The 17875-nt window shown below is 43.5% G+C and overlaps 1 protein-coding gene across 1 annotated transcript in view; it reads left to right on the top strand.

Moving 5' to 3' along the window:
- The first annotated feature begins 329 nt into the window (after nucleotides 1-329).
- syt12 (synaptotagmin XII) overlaps nucleotides 330-17875 on the top strand; it is a 53857-nt gene continuing 36311 nt past the window's right edge. Inside the window, exon 1 of the mRNA XM_079567403.1 lies at nucleotides 330-485. The gene's annotated coding sequence lies outside the window, so the exon portion shown is untranslated. The remainder of the gene's footprint in view (nucleotides 486-17875) is intronic.

The raw sequence follows: 17875 nt of genomic DNA, 5'->3' as shown, positions 1-17875 counted from the left end.
GCAGGATCAGCCGGTCTCGTCTGGGGGGGGGTGCTCCTCTGTAGTTTGCACGTTTCCTGTCGGAGAAGTTATCATATTTTGGCACTGCCGGGGGGGGGGGGCGGTCCACTTTGTTTTGTTTCCCTGCAGCAGAGAGAGATGCCACTGGCTGCGCTTTCCCTGACTCCAGCCAGAAGAAGAAGCAGCAGCAGCGGCGCCAGAGAGAGGACGAGGCGACGGGCGCAGCATCAGCAGCATCAGCATCAGCAGCAGCTTCTCCTCCATTGAGTTTCCCTCCCCACTCAGCTGCCCGATGCGCTGAGGGAGAGGAGAAGGGACAGAGAGCTCGAACTGGGACAGCTCCCCGTGTGCGTGTTTGTTTTTGAATGGTGAGGGGAGCCTGAAGAAGAAGAAGAAAAAGAAGAGGGGGAAGAGTGGAGTTGGTCTGCTCTGCTCTGCGTACCCTCCTCCTCCTCCGTCCCTACTGCACCAAAGGAAAAGTCCCGGTAAGGAATGCACACTCAGGCGGTTTGCACGCGCACAGACCACCTGCAACCACACACGCACACACACACACACACACACACACACACACACACTGGGCTGTGACAGAGATGTCCAGTGAGAGCAGGGTCCACTCCTGTGTTGGGCTTGGATCTGGTTTTGTCCTTGACCTGGTGCGTCCCTGGCTTTGTCCTTTCTCACTGGATTGTTTTGTCTTGGCCTTGTTTGGTTTGTGGCTCAGCTGCTCAATCTCAATTGCTCTTTTGCAAAAGCTGCATTTATTTCTATTTTGATCATGAAACAGTGGTTCCAAACAAAACATCAACTTCACATTGAAGCAGGAGATCAGCGACAGGAGAACTGATATCATGAGGTACAAACAGGGGTGGACTGGGACTGAAGACCAGCCCTGGACTCTGACCAGCCTGGCCCAAATCAGCGTAATTGTGACTTCCACAAATACATATTTTAACCTCTGACCCCCCGCCTTAACATTAACGAGTGCATTATCCCCAGTTTGACTTTTTATTATTATTATTTTTATTGGTGTCATCAGCAAAAAGAGCGGGAAAGGCGGTCGTAGAAACAGAAGCAAAATCATTCATATAAATCATAAATAATATTGGTCCCAAAATTGAACCTTGTGGTGCACCAGACTCCACGGAATTCCTTTTAGATTCATGTTTTTTTATACTGGGCTTTACCCAAATCTAAAAGCTTCTCGACTGGAGAGCAACAATGTAACGCCTCATTTGAAAGCTAAGACCTACAAAAGTGACGGAAACTTTTCGTCACGTCGCCACATTTTTGTTGTTTTTTAATCGACTTTTTGGTTTCTTTTTAAAAGACACTAGGTTGAAACAAACAAAAGCTGTTCAATTACCTTACGCGTTTCGACGGACAAGGGAACTACCTCCGTCTTCGTCAGAGGCGTCTCCCGACGTGCCTGATGCGTCTCTTATTGGGATGTTGTTATTCCCAGGCGCATCCCAATAAGAGACGCATCATGCACGTCGGGAGACGCCTCTGACGAAGACGGAAGTAGTTCCCTTGTCCGTCGAAACGCGTAAGGTAATTGAACAGCTTTTGTTTGTTTCAACCTAGTGTCTTTTAAAAAGAAACCAAAAAGTCTATCACTCAAGAAGACACAATGAATGTAATAGAAGAATTGTTTTTTAATCATTTTTTCTATCATTTTTTTGTCCGTGTTTTTTTTCACGTTTTTGTTGCCTTTTCATCACATTTTTCATCACTTTTTGCATTGCTTTTCCGGCACATTTTTGTTGACTTTTCATCCTCTTTTTCTCGCTATTTTTATCCTTTTCTTTTTAGCTTTTAGATTTGGGTAAAGCTCGGTTGAGGCTGTGCTCTTCCAGAACGGACATATGGCCAGTGTGTACAAACAAAGTTCAGTTCAGTTCTGTTTGTATTTGCTTGCAGCGCTCCAAGCATTCTGAATGGATTGTCGAATCAGCTTTAAGTAGAAATAGTCTAATCTAATTGGATATTTCTGCGTGCAGTGACAGTAAGAGTGTTGTCTCTTTGCTCCGAGGGCTCGAGAGTTACACAATTGCCATCCTTGTGCATGCTCAACCGGCAATAAAGCCACTTGAATCGCTATATTTGTCAGGGAAACAGGCTGTAATGCTCCAAAACTGCGCAGCCTCTGCCCTTAGCCATTCAGTGTTTGTAGCCCTTTTGTCTCAGCCATAGCTCCAGTCATCGTGGGTGAGCTCCTCCATTCACAGTGACTGAAACGTCCCCACAACCAACACACGGACAGAGACTTCACACCGTGATTTATTTCTTCTTTCTCTTTCTGTATCGACGAGGTGGTGGTGATAATGAGGCTTGAACTGTGGAGGGAGTGGACGGACTCTTTCGTTTACTATCTCTCGCTCTCACCTAACTATCGATTGCTATCGCTGCGAGGAGCACGGTTGTGGCTGGAATACTTTGAGGGGCAAACGGCACAAGCTCTCGAGCAAATATGTTGAATCCCAGACTCGTATCATCGATCATGATTGAAGTCCAGGTTCGGGTCCAGGTTCAGCAACAAAGAGTGCCCAAAGAGTGAGATCAGCGGACGACCTGGACGTCCTGAATGAGCCTGTTGTTCCATCAGTGGATTTCCTCTTCCCTAATCGCACAGGCTTATTCCAAGATGACAATGCCAAGGAATCATTAGGAGATTGGTTCAGGGAGCGTGAGATGGATGGGCCGTCACAGAGTCCAGATCTTTGCCCCGTTGAGAGTCTTCGGGATGTGCTGGAGGAGGCACATTCTCTCATCATCAATGCAAGATTTTGGTGAACAATGAATGCAACACTAGATCTTTTGACATTGTTGAAGCTTATGTGTGGCAAGGCGAGGGTTGACTTCTATTTCACTTTAGCTCTAAAATGCCACAACGCCACCCCAGGAGTTTCACCTGGAGATTTAACTAAAAACAGAGACAAAGCACAAGGCACACAGGTTTGTTATGATATAAAATGACAGGCAGGCAAGGTCCATCTTACAAAAGTTTGCTTTATTTTTCTATAAGTTAAAAACATCTATTTGCGTTTGTTGAGTTCCATTTCGAAGCGCACGATTTGTTACCTTTAATGCAAGTTCTGTATCACTTAATAATTTCAGTCCTTTATCCAGTACCAGGTTTTCGTTACTTCAATACACAATTTCGTAATCATTCGGTTGCACTTGTTCCAGAGCGAAGAGAGAGGACCAGACAAGACAGCAGCAGTTTCCATGCCTGAAGCTGCACAGATAAGGGCGCATCTTAGGCACTATTCAAATAAAGTTATATATCGGTCTTGGATACCTGCTAACAAAACGAGGGAATCCTAAGCGGTCAACAGTGGACGGAGCTTTAGGCGGACGCCACGCCGAGCTACGACAGCTGTGACAAGAATACGGCGTGAATATGTTTTAAAAGATTTTGCTACGCTAAAAGGCTAGCTGCCACTCTTACCTCCCACACGAGCTTCGCAAGGTTGGACGATGTAACCAGCGCACCAGATACCAGCGGCACCGACATGCTAAAGTAGCGGAGAAGCTCTGCATTTGGACCAATTTAGCATTAAAACGCATGAATTAGCGAGTTGACGTTACCTGCGCAGACATGAAGGAGCGCTCGAACCGGGCGGCCCAGAGACCAGGGGCAGAAGTGAGAGGTCAGAGGGCGCGTAACCTAAACCACGCACTATTTATAGGGCGACGCAATGCAGGAAGCCAATAGTTAAAAAAAAAAAAAACGTTTACGTGGCAGAGCCTGCAAAGGTGTAATCAAAGCTAAAGGCGCTCCAACCAAACAGAGAGTGTGATCTTTGTCTTTCTGTTTTGATCAGGCTGTTTCATTCCTCAGCCGAGTATTGACTCTGAACAGCTTCCATGCCTTGCCGGTCTTGTTTTTATCATCTCCAGGAACAATACATAGACTCAATACCATTATCCAACTAAACTCTGGATACACTGATGTTCTACACAGTGAATAAATCCAATTAGAGCATCTCCACACTTGTTTAAAATGTGTAATGCGAAGTTCTGCACAAATTAAAAGGAGTTTCTTTTCTTTACAAAGATCAACTACAAGTATTCTGAAAGGTCTTTTTAAGTAGGGCTGTCACGATAATCACTATATTCACTTATCGTTCAATAAACAACAGATAAACGATACATTTTTGGGCTCGATATTTATCGTCTGTACATTTATCAGCATTTCCCCCTATTTTTCTTTGCAAACTTTGATTTTTAACTGAAGCAAATGATGTTGCACGTTTATCGCCGCTCGTGTGGTGTTTTAGGATGTGATGATGCACTTTTAGAACAAAGGTTTTACTGTCAGGCTTACTGAGAGTCGACAGTATCGAGTATCGTAAGAGTCAATAAGATCGTTATCGCGATACTTTCCTGCCTCAATATATCGAACTTCAAATTTGTTATTGAGACAGGTGTAGTAACAAGCTGATATATTCATGACTAGGGCTGGGTACTTTAACGATACTTAGTTTTCGGTACCGATACCTGAACGATACTTTTTTTTTACCGATACTTAATTATTTTTCATATAGAACCATAAAACAGATGAATAATGTTAATTTATTCTTTTCCTTCCATTTAATTTCTTTTACATATGTATTAGTTGTTTGAGATGAAACTTCCTTTAACAACAGGCGGAAAAACACTTTCCACGTTTCCTATTTTTTCCCCCATTTTTAACAATTTAAAAGAAAAATGTCCCCCCTAAATTTTTCTTCAAATTTTTCCCCAATTTTTTTGGTGTTTTTTTTTCTCCCAATTTTCCCCTTTTTTTCTAATTTTTTTTTTCTAATTTTTTTTCTTCCATTTTTTATTTCCCTTTTTGATTTTTTGATTCCCCACATTTTTCCCAAATTTAACCCAATTTTTCCCACTATTTGCATTTTTTTTTTACTTGTCTTTCACTTTTTTTTTCTTTTTAAATTTGTACAACCAACAGCATACAAACTTGAATATAAAGATTTTATATTTCTTTTCGGTACCTGCTTTCGATACTTTTATTTTTCCAATACCGGTAGAACCTAAAACTTCATTTTCGATGCCGTACTGGTATCGCTTAACGGTACCCAGCCCTAGTCATGAGAGCAAAGCATTTACACCTACTGCAATTAGTATCTTAGTATAGTTTTAGGATGAGGAGGCCACTGCTGGGAAAACCGTCCCTCTCAATTCTGTAAATATATCCCTTGTAGAGCTGGTTTATTTCCCAACCATTTTCAAGAAGCAAATGTGTTTCCAAAACACCTATGACAGTGTCTATTTTTAGCCCGTTCCCGTCTGTTTGGTTTGGTGTTTGGCTGATTCACGCGTCTCCTGGGGTTGTGTGTTGAAGTCGCCGTGTTCTTCCTCTCATTTGGATTATTATTCTGATTACTATAGGCTTTTCTGCTCCTTTTGAAGGGACTCCGCTCGCTTCGCTGCCACGTGCTGTTGAATGTATGAAGGTCGTGCAGCACTCATCATCTGAGGAGCTCACATTTTGATCAGCAGCGTGTGGGGCTTCCTGTGTCTCATTGTCGTGTAAGGTTGAGTTCCCAGCAGAGGTCCTCTAAAGAGCACGTTTTAGTGAGTCAGGTGACTACATTTGTTATTCATCTATTGCTATTTAAACGGTATCATCCAGGAAAACCTTTATTAAACCAGGACAAATGTTTTAGTGGTTGAGGAAACTTGGGAACCTTCAGTCGTGGGGAGAACATACAAACTCCACACAGAAAAGCCCAGATTGCAGGACCAACTTACTTTCTGTGTAACAAGATTACATTTAACTTAAAATAATGTACGAATATGTAAAATAGACTTTATTACTAAGTGCTGTGTTGGTCTGTGTCTCAAAAGTTTGGTTGGACACTCTTAAACATGCTGAAAACATTGTATGGAGCCTCCATTTTTAGTTAACGTGTTATGGCAATTTTTGAGGGTGACTTGCCACAGTAAAAAGAAATGGAATGTCCAGACTTACAGGATAACGGAGAAGATTGGTTTGACGTGTCCAACTTCCACAAAGTTCAACACAGACACTGAGTTCCACAGTTCCACAGTTTTAATTTACCATTAAAAAACTGTTGGGCCTAAACCCAGGCCAGCTTCCACACACCACCACTCAAGGGTTCCCCCACCTGTCCATACCTGGCCCCACCCAAACACACAAAAACATTCAAAGATTTGGTGCCTACAAAACAAAATATTGACTTAGGAATTTGTAGCAATTTTAAGGAGAACTAAAACGGCCTTTACAAACGGCATGCTAACAAATCAATGTTCAATCTATGGCACCATGATTAGGGATGCACCGATCCGATACTGGTATCTGATATTGGAGCCAATGCTGGAAAAAAACATGATATTGGTTATCGGCTACAAATATCTGATACTGAAATGATACTAGTTTTGGCTCACACCGCTTTAAAAACACAACTTTCACCAACTAAACCTAAGCGAATACGGGCATGCTGTATGTCATGTTGATCTCTGAAAGCATATTTTTGATCATCGCGAAAAATGCCCCGGCTAGCAACAGCAACAGCATCAAATCAAATGGGCCACTGCTGGATTGGCCAAGTGTTTGTATTTTAGTTTATGAAATGCTGTTGAAGAATAACTGATATTTATAACGCAAGTTTAAATCACTTAATGTGAGTTGTTTATGTTAAAAGCCTGTCCCAGGGATAGTGTTGAAAATCCAGTGATCCTTGTTAAATGTTTTTCCATTAGTTTAATAATAGATATAATTGATAAATGATCTGTAACATCATGACAAGAAAGATATTGGACTTTATTGATCTCACAACAGAGATAAGACTGAGGACTGTTCACTTTGTCAGTCAGAGAAAGACACTTTAAGAAAGTCTCTTCATATCGGTTTATATGTGATTAATCACATATCATGATCTGGTGTCTGAAAGGACAAGATCGCGAATACAAGCGGCCATATGAGTTTCCTTCGCAGGGTGGCTGGGCGCACCCTTCGAGATCGGGTGAGGAGCTCAGTTACCCGAGAGGAGCTCGGAGTAGAGTCGCTGCTCCTTCACGTCGAAAGGAGCAGCTGAGGTGGCTCGGGCATCTGTTCCGGATACCTCCTGGTCGCCTCCCACGGGAGGTGTTCCAGGCATGTCCTAGTGCAGGGGTGGCCAACCCGCGGCTCTCGAGCCGCATGCGGCTCTTGGCCAATCAGAGTGCGGCTCTTTGCATGATTGGAGATGTTTAATACAATGCGGCTCTTTGCAAAATAATTGGTAAATATTTACCATAAACTGTAACAGTCTTTGACCAAAAATCCAACCATCGTCCTACAGACCCTGTTTCCATCTCTACATGAATGAGAGTCCGTATCTCTCTCCTTTTCGAGGCAGTGTGTAAAAGGAGCCCATGCAGCCTCACTCACAGCGGGATGTAGGTTGAACAACAGGCAGGCAGATCGTGGCACTAGGATTAGCTTCTGTGCTTTTCAGGTTTCTGATCAGCCTACTCTTTATTTGATGTAATTTGGCCACATATTCATAGAAAAAGATCAAAATTAGGAAATGGAAAAAAGCGGAGCTCTTATTAAGCGTATGATGCGAAGCGCGACATCGTAACGCGGAAATACGCAAAGTCATGACTTTTCTTTCACACGTGCTATAACTGTAACAGATGCAACTTAAAACAGACTCTCAGATCCTCCAGAGGCTCCTGGTTAAAGTTCATGAACTTTGTGCAGCCTAGAGTGCGTTCTTTGCACAGTCCAGTCAGGACAAAGCTGCAGGCACTGAGCGCACAGGCCAGGGGCGAATCAGAGGAGGGGGCTCATTGGGCAGGGCCCCACATACAAACACACCCCAGCATTAAAAAAAATAAAAAATAATAATAATAATCTAATTCTGTCTCAGTCAGAACAGGAAACACAAAATGTCATTTAATATATATGTATTTCAATCTTGTTGAGGAGTAAAACCATTCAATCTAACACAATTATTAAAAAAAAGAAAAGAAAAAGGCATAAAGTTATAGTTTATTGTGATTAAATAAAACGGTCACATTCTATTTAATCACAATAAAGTACCGCCCCGGGATCTCGCTAATGGTCGGTGCCTTTGTGGCTCTTCACAGGATCAAGGTTGAAAATTTCGGCTCTTGGTCTCCGACTGGTTGGCCACCCCTGTCCTAGTGGGACAAGGCCTCGTGGACCCAGGACACGCTGGTGGGACTATGTCTCCGAGCTGGCCTGGTGTGGCCTCGGTGTCAGAACAGCTGGAGGAGGTGTGGCCTCGGGGTCAGAACAGCTGGAGGAGGTGTGGCCTCGGGGTCAGAACAGCTGGAGGAGGTGTGTGTGGACCGGGACGTCTGGGCATCTCTGCTGAGTCTGCTGCCCCGCGACCCGGCCCCGGATAAAGAGGAAGAAAATGGATGGATGTGATATTGGCAGATTCCCCCAGTATCAGTATAGGAAGCAAAAAAAGCTGGATCGGTGCATCTCTAACCATCTATAATAGAAAACGCTATCTCAATGGCCGCCGCCATGTTTATTTCCCATACCGACTTTGAAGCTAAGCAGGGACGGGCCTGGTTAGGACTGGGATGGGAGACCGTTTGGGAACACCAGGAAGCGAGAGTAGTGAGTGTGTGCGTGGTTGGTGGTGGGGGCTGATGTGCGCATAATTGTTCAGCAACTTTGAGCGTCTGGAAAAGCGCTATATAAGACTAATGCATTATTACTATTATTATTATTATTACATCCGCGCCCGGCCCCCACGTGACGGTCCCACCAGCCGCGGGCATTGACCACGGGTCCATATGGACCGCGGTGCTGCTGCCCGAGGACAACCCGCCGTCACAACGCGAGTGCACGACATCTGACTGCCGTGCGTGTGCGCGCATCCAAACAGGGCGATGTGTGTGTGCGTGCGTGTGTGCGTGTATGTGTGCGCGCGCGCATCCAAACAGGGCGATGTGTGTCATCGTCACTCACCGCTAACCTGCAGACGCTCCGCACAGGTACAGTTACATCCTCAAAAACACATCTGCGCGTCTTTGTTTAAGTCTCTCCTGCAGTGACAGAGGCTGTGGTTCATTATAGATCCAGGCAGTATTCCGTCTCTAAAGCTTTGTCTCCGAAACACAGTACACGCAAAACATTGCCCAAAAGCCTCTAATCACACGCGCTGCTCCGACTGATTTCTCCTCCGTGTGAGTAAAAGCGAAAATTAAACTACAACTTAACGAGCGCATGGCCTGCACTGCGTAGTTTTTTTCTTTTTTTTTCTTTTGCTGCTGTACCATTTGTTTTCTATTTTGCTTTCACGTATTGTCAGCCCAGAGGTTCATTTTATTCTAAAGCAGCTTTGAACACATTGCCAATTTTATTGTAAGGTTATAAATACTGTCTAACACTATCATTAGGCTATTTCATTTCAAAACCTACTTATTATTTTTTTGATTGTGCACGACCGTGATGCACCAAACCACAGGTCCTGCACCGTGAACCAAACCGTTAGAGCTGAACCCCTAATATTTATCCATACTTATTCCACTGTCTCTTGAATTCTATTCCCTGAGTTTAGCGAACATATTGTCGTTGTAGTATATAAGACAAGAGTACGGGTGCATCAAACACTCCAATTGCAGATTGTTTGAAATTATTTTTAGCATTCATTATTTTAAACATTTTTAGTGGCCATAGTTTTTGGAATGGGTTGGGAACCACTGGTCTACAGCTGAACTGTGTGACGGGTTGGACATTTCTTTGTAATCACTCATAATCTCAGACTATCAAATGTGGAGACTAGCGAGGCCCGGCCGAAGGCCGGGTCTCAGCTAGTGATAAACATATTTTTGAGTTCCGAACTGCTCAGAATGGATCCAGTGATCAAGTATGGACTGACAATACAAGTCGAAACACTTCAGCTGTAGAAGAAGAAATGTAGCAAGATTGTATCCCAGGTTTGTTTTTCATGAGGGAACGATAAGTTCTACAACACAGACTGGCATACAGTATGTTCCCTTAAACGCTCAGTGCTTAGCCACACATAAGAAGTTGAGTAATGCGAGTTGTACAGCCTCATGTTCCCGGGCTGCGTCCTTCTGCTGATAGACAGTGACCCACACTAACCCCGGTCGTTCCACAGCACATAATGGAAATGTGTGGTAATGCTGCAGGAGGTTTGGTGTGAGAGCTTATGGCACTAGAGCATCACCTCCCTCCTCGTCGCGCTCTGAAATACGACCTGCTCAGAATTCAATCCCTCCAGCCGCGCTCGCGATCATCCCAGCCATTTGTTTTACAGCAGTATCTCGGTTCTCTGTGTGTCCCACTCCACACACACACTTTGCATAGTCTGCTCATGTACTGTGAGTGCCATCGCATACTAAGCTAACTTAACATCACACACAGTCAGATGAGGTCAAAGCCTACTGGGAAAAATGTCAAACAGGACCATAAGTGAGCCTTAAAACTGCAACAGACCTCACCAGAAGACACAGAAGCACCACCAGCACCACACGTTCCACAGTGTGAGAACCGCCAGGCCATTCCATTAAGAAATCCCATCACTCATGGCTTGAAAGAATGGCTCTAAAGGCTCCGCTGCCATTATCCCAATGGCCTTTGCTTCACTGTTAAATGCTACAATAGATGAAGTTCTGTGCACACGGGTTTAATGTCGGGCAGGGCACTCGGCTCCAGAGGCAAACAGAGGGATAAAGGAACAAATCTGCTGAAATGAGACAGGTTCATTGAGGTTTGTAGTAGTTTTATTCAAAGGGACATCCTCCTAACTGACTTGTCGAGCCTTTAAGCATCAAATAATGTTGTTTCTTCATCAGAAGTTGGAGTTTTGTTCACGGATGTTTCGGTAATTCTGTTGCTTCCACCACTTCCACCCCATTTTGATCATTTTGGTGTTCAAAAAGCCTTCACCGTTCGCTTGTCTTATACAGCGACTTAAATGTCACGCGGCATCAACTGTTTGAAGCGGCATTTAAACTGCTTAAGTTTTTATGGACCAATGTTTTTTTCTCATGTATTTCATTTGGTGATCTCTCTGGTCATTTCTAACACACTTCACTATCTTCTGTGTTTTGTTGCTTTTAAAGGAACAGTTCACAGTTTTTCCATACTGAGATATGTTCTTACCTGAGCTTAGACAAGTTGATGCGTACCTTTCTGGTCTTTGTGCGTGCCCTAAGTCACGCAAAAACACCATAGAGGTTGTTAGCATTTGCCCTCTCCCAATGTATTCTTATAGCTCCAAACGAGGGTGAAGTTGGAAGCGACTACGCTCCACCACGGCTACGCACACAGACCAGACAGGTACGGATCAACTCGTCTAAGTTCAGGCAAGAACATATCACTTTATGAAAGAACTAGGGATGCACCGATACCGATACCAGAAACCGATACCATTTGACGTGCGGTGAACGCACCTATGAGGCGCAGCTACGAGGCGCAGCTCTCAGCTGAGGAGAGAAGAAGCAACTGGAGAATAGTTTAGTGTAAACACAATAATCCACATAGAGCTGACTTTATTACAGACTGCGCTCTCTAAACCAGAGTCTGAGCTGGATTTAACCAGAGCTTAATGTTGTTAGAGCTGCAGCGTCTGCAGTGTTTACAGCATACAGGCTAACGTTGCTAACTCGCTGCAGCGTCTGCAGTGTTTACAACATACAGGCTAACGTTGCTAACTCGCTGCAGCGTCTGCAGTGTTTACAACATACAGGCTAACGATGCTAACTCGCGGCTAACAGTTTTGGCCATTCTGACGGCGTTTTATGCCCAGGGGTTTATTCATCTGAAAAACTAACCCAGCGACTAAAAAGTCCTCAGAAAATCCAAATGAAAGACATTCAGCATGTTTATATTGAGGGGAAATGAGCTGCAGCAGAACAATGAAAACGCTGTAGCTTCTCGCTAAGTTACTACAAACACACGAGAAAATCTACAGGAGCTGAAGTAAAGACGAAAAGAGACCATTTAAGAAACATCTCAATACTATCGTTAAATAAAAACACATAAATGAATAAAGCTCAGGCATTGGGAGCTTTAGGACATGGACTTTTCTGTCTATGATGGACAGAGACATAAAAATGAAAAATTATATTGAATGAAAATAAATAAATAAATGGCATCAGCACAATTCTAATATAACTGCTCTTAAATGTGTCGCCGACTTTACTTAAGGAAATGTACACGAGTAAATTAACTAATTACAAACCAATCTGCTGTGAAAAAAGTAAGAATGTTGAAGAAAATGCCTTGTACTCGTATCGGTATTCGGTATCGGCGAGTACTTAAATCCAAGTACTCGTACTCGTATCGGTTTTAGAAAAAGTGGTATCGGTGCATCCCTAGAAAGAACTCAGTCACGCAAAAAGACCATAGATGTTTTTAGCATTGGCCTCTCCCAGTATATTCCTATAGCTCCAAACGGGGCAAAGTTAGAAGCAACCGCGCTCCTCCACACGCACAAAGACCAGACAGGTACGCATCAACTCGTCTAAGCTCAGGTAGGAACATCAGTATGGAAAAACGGTGGCCTGTTCCTTTAAATGTTTTGTACAGTGTATGTGTGTGATGTCATAATTTAGCAACAACGCATACCTTTGAAAGTAAGGGACACCATTACTTAAACAAATGCAGAACTAGACGTATTTTCTTCCAAATAAAGACACGGCGACACGGAGAGCAGCAAAGTGCTAACGTTAGCTTCACGCAACAAGCTCATTTATCACTGTGTTTTCACTGTTTCATAATTATGGGAATCTTTTGAACAGAATCTGCAAACTTTTAGGTTCATAAAGTGGAATATAAGGACAAAATTGATATCATTGTTGTTGAAATAGCATAATTAGACAAGCCTTTTTGATGCATAAGTAGCTCTTTGTCGCTTTTGCTTCATAAGTGGTCGTAGCAAGTGCCGCATCGTGTGAAAAGATTGGAACCTCGTGTCTTACAATGTGTAGTTAATACAAGTGCTTTGTCTTTCAGGTCATGTGTGGCTCAGATACAGAAGTGAGTTTGGCCAAAACATATGATGAGATTAATCACGATTCATTTTGACAACAAGACTCAAAACGCAACCTCAGCTTCATTTTGAAAAGAGGGAACAACATTACAACATGCCAGACAGCTCTTTTACCGGTACCTCCTCTTTAAAAGGCCTACTAATGAATGTGAATTTTGTTAATGGAGCTCTGAGAAAGAACGCTGTACCACAAATATTTAAGTTTGCTCGAGTCGAATAACATAAAAGCTTCAGAACGCTCAGCTCTCCGTGGAGGAAGTTATATGGGAAAGTCAATGTTGTTTAGGGCCAGACCCCTCGGCGAATCAATGTACCGATTCTCTGGACAATTTACATAATTACAATTAGAGAATGAGTTAGATTCACTCCCAAAGTACCCGGTTGTGTTCTGCACAAACTCAATCCACAATAGGGATGTTTTCCTCTTCGCTAGCGTCATGGTTAGCTTGGGCGTCCGCAACAAACTTGATTAGTCAACTCCCATTGGGTCTTATTTCCCCTGTAATACGGCCATAAACAGGCCATTCACGGCCATTAAACTAATGGTCTTTTCTTTGTATATTTTTATACTGCAGTTTACGTTGTGTTTATCTCATTCATGCACTATAGAGCAGGACATGCAGTAGACTATAATATAGACTATAATATAGTCTTCTTAGTGCTTCTCCAAAGTAGCTGTTGTGGTCGGCTGCAGGAACATGATGAGCCCATCCCTTGTTCTTGTCCTCATCAAACTCATTTGGTCGGTGCTGTTTCAGACCTGGTGGCAATGCTAGTGGTTGTCTTTTAAAGATACACCGCGTAACATTTTGGACTATGCTGTTGCCATCGGTGCAAACAAACACTCGCCGGTGCAGTCACATCACTCCAGTGCTGCACTCCTTACACTGGCTCCCAGTACATGCAAGGGTTCATTTTAAACTCTTAATGTTTGTTTTTAAATCACTGAATGGACTTGCACCTTCTTATTTATGTGACCTGCTTGTTGCACATCAGCCTAGTAGAGGCTGTGTCTGCAGGACAACACCTGCTGGAGGTCCAGGACCAAAAGTAAGCAGTGGGTGATCGTTCCTTCTCAGTGTCTGGTCCGAGGCTCTGGAACTCTCTGCCTGTCGAGTTACGAGCCGTCACTGACCTGACACTGTTTAAAGCGAGGCTGAAAACACACTTGTTTAAAGCCGCTTTTCACTGCTAATTGCACATGTGTAATGTATATCTATTTTACTTAAATACTTTGTGCTAAAATAGTTTTTATTATATTGCACTTATGGAAAGCACTTTGGTTCAGCGGGTGCTGTTGTAAAGCGCTAATAAAGGTTGATTGATTGATTGATTGATTGATTGATTGATTGATTGATTGATTGATTGATTGATTGATTGATTGATTGATTGATTGATTGATTGATTGATTGATTGATTGATTGAAAACCTCCCAATGACCAGCTCCACACAGAAAATGCTGTTACTGCAGTGGATGATCAAAGAATGGATTTGGAAAAGAACTTAACCTGTTTAAATCTGAAATTCTGCTGACTTTACTCGATATCGCCATGGAAATGAGCTGGAGACGTACCCACTCCCGGTAAAGTTATGTCATGTCTTATGAGAGGTGAGCCGCTCACAGCAAAAGCACATGTTTGTTTGTACATATATGAGGTCATGAAATAAATGCTTGTATTTCAATTTTATTTTTGGGGTAAAATTCTACACAGTGTGGCTTTACATTATCTGCTGATCAATCGATCAAAGTTTAAATTTATATTGCACTTTCCAACAACACTAAGGAAGACCAAAGTGCTTCACAGACAAAACAATTAGAAAACACTAAATGACTGCAACCTAGACAAGAAACAGTGAGCCCTCAGTGTTCAAAGCCATTCTGAAGAGAAGACTCTTAAACATGTCAGTGAGAACACGTGAACTGAGGGCAGGCGTTTGTACCGAGACCCAGGCACGTCCAGAACCATTTGATGGACCTCGAGTGCCCTGCTGGGGGCGATGTATCGTTAAAATCTAAAAGAGCGAGGCCGTGAATCACTATAAAAACAAGCATTAGATTTTTTTTAAATCAATACGAACACAGACGGGGGGCCAATGAAGGTAGGAGAGTACGGGAGTGATGAAGCTGTGTCTGGGTGAAGTTGTTTGAAGACAGGCTGCTGTGCGTTCAGCGCTAATGGTAACTGCTGGAGGCAAGAATTGAGAGCAAAACGATCGTCCAACTGAGAGCTGATCAAAGCACGAGCCTTCTCGAGATCGTGGCGTGAGAGAAAAGGCGTCGCCTTCGTCAAAGGCGCAGCTGGAAAAAGCTGGCTTTGAAAGAGGCATTTATTTGTTGGTTGGACATTCAGTTCCATCCATCCGTTTTCTTTTCCGTTTCCGGGTCGTGGGGGCGGCTGTTGCAGCTGCCCAAATCACATTGCACCAGCCCCTTATGGCTCCTCCTGCAGGTGGGGGGTCCACAGAAGGACGGCCTCGTGGTTCTCAGGCCTGTTGGTCTCTCATAAGAGGCTTCTGAACATGGACATTCAGTTCACGGCTAAAAACAACTCCCAGGTTCTTCACTCCTCGCTGGCTGAGCACATGACCCTGGGTTGAATCTGAGGGACATCGGCTTCGATTTTTGTGGAGGTTTGCAATACTGAATTCCCCACAGTTTCCTTTGCTCATAGCTTCCTATGGTCATGTCCATTAGATGAAAACTTGTGTTTCTTGTTGATTACGCAACATTTTCATCAAACATATCCTTAATGTGTCACACCCTGTACAGACCTATGTGTTCTGAACCCTATGACGCTGAAAACAAACCTGTTCTTTCTTCCCTCTGTCCATAAAGAGCTCTTGGTCTTAACTTCGCTTCGTTTCTCTTACACTAGTCTCCTTAATAAATCAGTTGTACAGAGTTAAAGTGTAAAAACAGTGTTTCAGTCTGAGGGCAGCGCCGTAACTCAACCGTTAATCAATAAAGTTGCGTCTTGGCTTCAAATCACGGGCTCTTTTGGACCGACTTTCCCCTTTTAAGAGACTGAAGCCTGGCCTTTGCAGTAGCTAGAGCCCTCCCAGAGTTATATTAGTCTAATACAAGGCGCTTTTCATCCTCCAGTGAGAGAAGGAGAGAAAGAGAGGGCGGGACTGGCCACACACGCTATTACTGCGGAGATGAAAAATCAATGACATATATAAAAATCCCTCGAAGCCTAAGAGGTTAAAACAACACGCTCAGCAACTTTTGTAATTACCTCAGAAATCGTGTTCGTGCTCGGAGCCAGTTGAGTAAAAAAGACACACACAAAAACAGCACTATAGAGTTTTTAAATTCAATCTTCTCAGTATGTTCTGGCTGCTTGTGCATCTTTATGAATCCACCGTCCAGACGCCTGAGTGTAGTAATGCGATCGCAGTGGAGCAGGATTCCACCGCCTGAGATTTCATTTACCTCCCTGTCTTTCCTCGAGCAAACGCTGTCGTTCAAGATGGCGCCTTTGCACATGCGTGGCGTTCCGTGTCGCTCTCACTTGACCGTGCGCCGAATGAAGCGGGGCGTGGAGAGTGGACAGGGACCGGAGCCGGCTGCACCATCGAGCCGGTTTGATTTGATTATGAGCCATTGGCTGAGATGAAAAGCGGAGTTGATTGATCAGTTCTTGCGAGCGAGAGGCCAAATGTCCAGCTCCTTCTTGCTCGACAGTTCAGTCGTTCGTGCGTGTCTTGCCAAAAGTGCAAAAAAGGGGCAGTTGCACTAGGATTAATTGGTCTGGCATTTCACTGCATGTTTTAAACACCGGAGCTGGCAGGGGGAGCCTCAGTGCCTCAGATGACCCGAGGTCCTGCTATGCATCTCAAATCCGATATACATCACCGGGCAAAAGTTTTTATTATGTATTCTTTTATTCTTTTATTTCAAGACCATTGTAGATGGAATTATGTTTTTAACAAAAAAAGTTGACATGAATTCTTGAAAATAGTTGTGTTTTGCTTTGATTGATGCTTTGCGTGCCTTTGACATTTTCTCAATGGGCTTCACAAGGTCGTCACCGAAATGGTTTTCACTTCACTGACTGTTAAACCATTTCAAGTGACGACCTTGTAAATCTCACTGAGAAAAGGCCAAGAATAAAGGGTGGCAAGAAAGGAAGAATTTGAAATTTAAAAAATGTGTTTTGAGTTATTTCACCCTTTTTTGTTTCCTACATATTCCCATTATGTTCATTCATTTATCAATAAATGAATGAATGAATGAATGAATGAATGAATGGACATTCATTCAGACCATAAACAAAACATAAAAACACAAACTTATCCATCCATCCATCCATCCATTTTCTTCCACTTGTCCGTTTCCGGGTCGTGGGGGCTGTTGGAGTTGCCCAAATCACATTGCACCAGCCCCTTATGGCTCCTCCTGCAGGTGGTGGGTCCACAGAAGGACGGCCTCATGGTCCTAACCCGGGCCTGTTGGTCTCTCATGAGGGGCTTCTGAACCGCTCTTTGTCTGACCCGTCACTTAGGACCTGTTTGCCCTGGGAGACCCTACAGGGGCACAAAGCCCCCGACAACAGAGCTCCAGGATCATTCGGGCGCTCAATCCCCTGCACCACGTTAAGGTGACGGGTCCAGGAGGGGAACACAAACTTATATGAACTCAAAATACAACCTGCCGTGATTGAGGCAGTTGTGAGCTCAGTATCAAATGTGCAGCTCAACACATTTACAGCTTAGGACAAACAATATAGTTTTATCTTTTGCACATTTTAGATTAGCCTGTCCAAAAAAGAGTGGGGGCAAGATGTCTTCAATGAGAATCACACAATACTAATAATTATGAAAATATAGAAAAGCCAATACATAAACCC

The sequence above is a fragment of the Gobius niger genome (assembly GCF_951799975.1).
Source record: "Gobius niger genome assembly, chromosome: 12".
Lineage (NCBI taxonomy): Eukaryota > Metazoa > Chordata > Actinopteri > Gobiiformes > Gobiidae > Gobius > Gobius niger.
The sequence above is the reverse complement of the archived record's forward strand: the minus strand, read 5'-3'. Positions and strand labels throughout refer to the sequence as shown.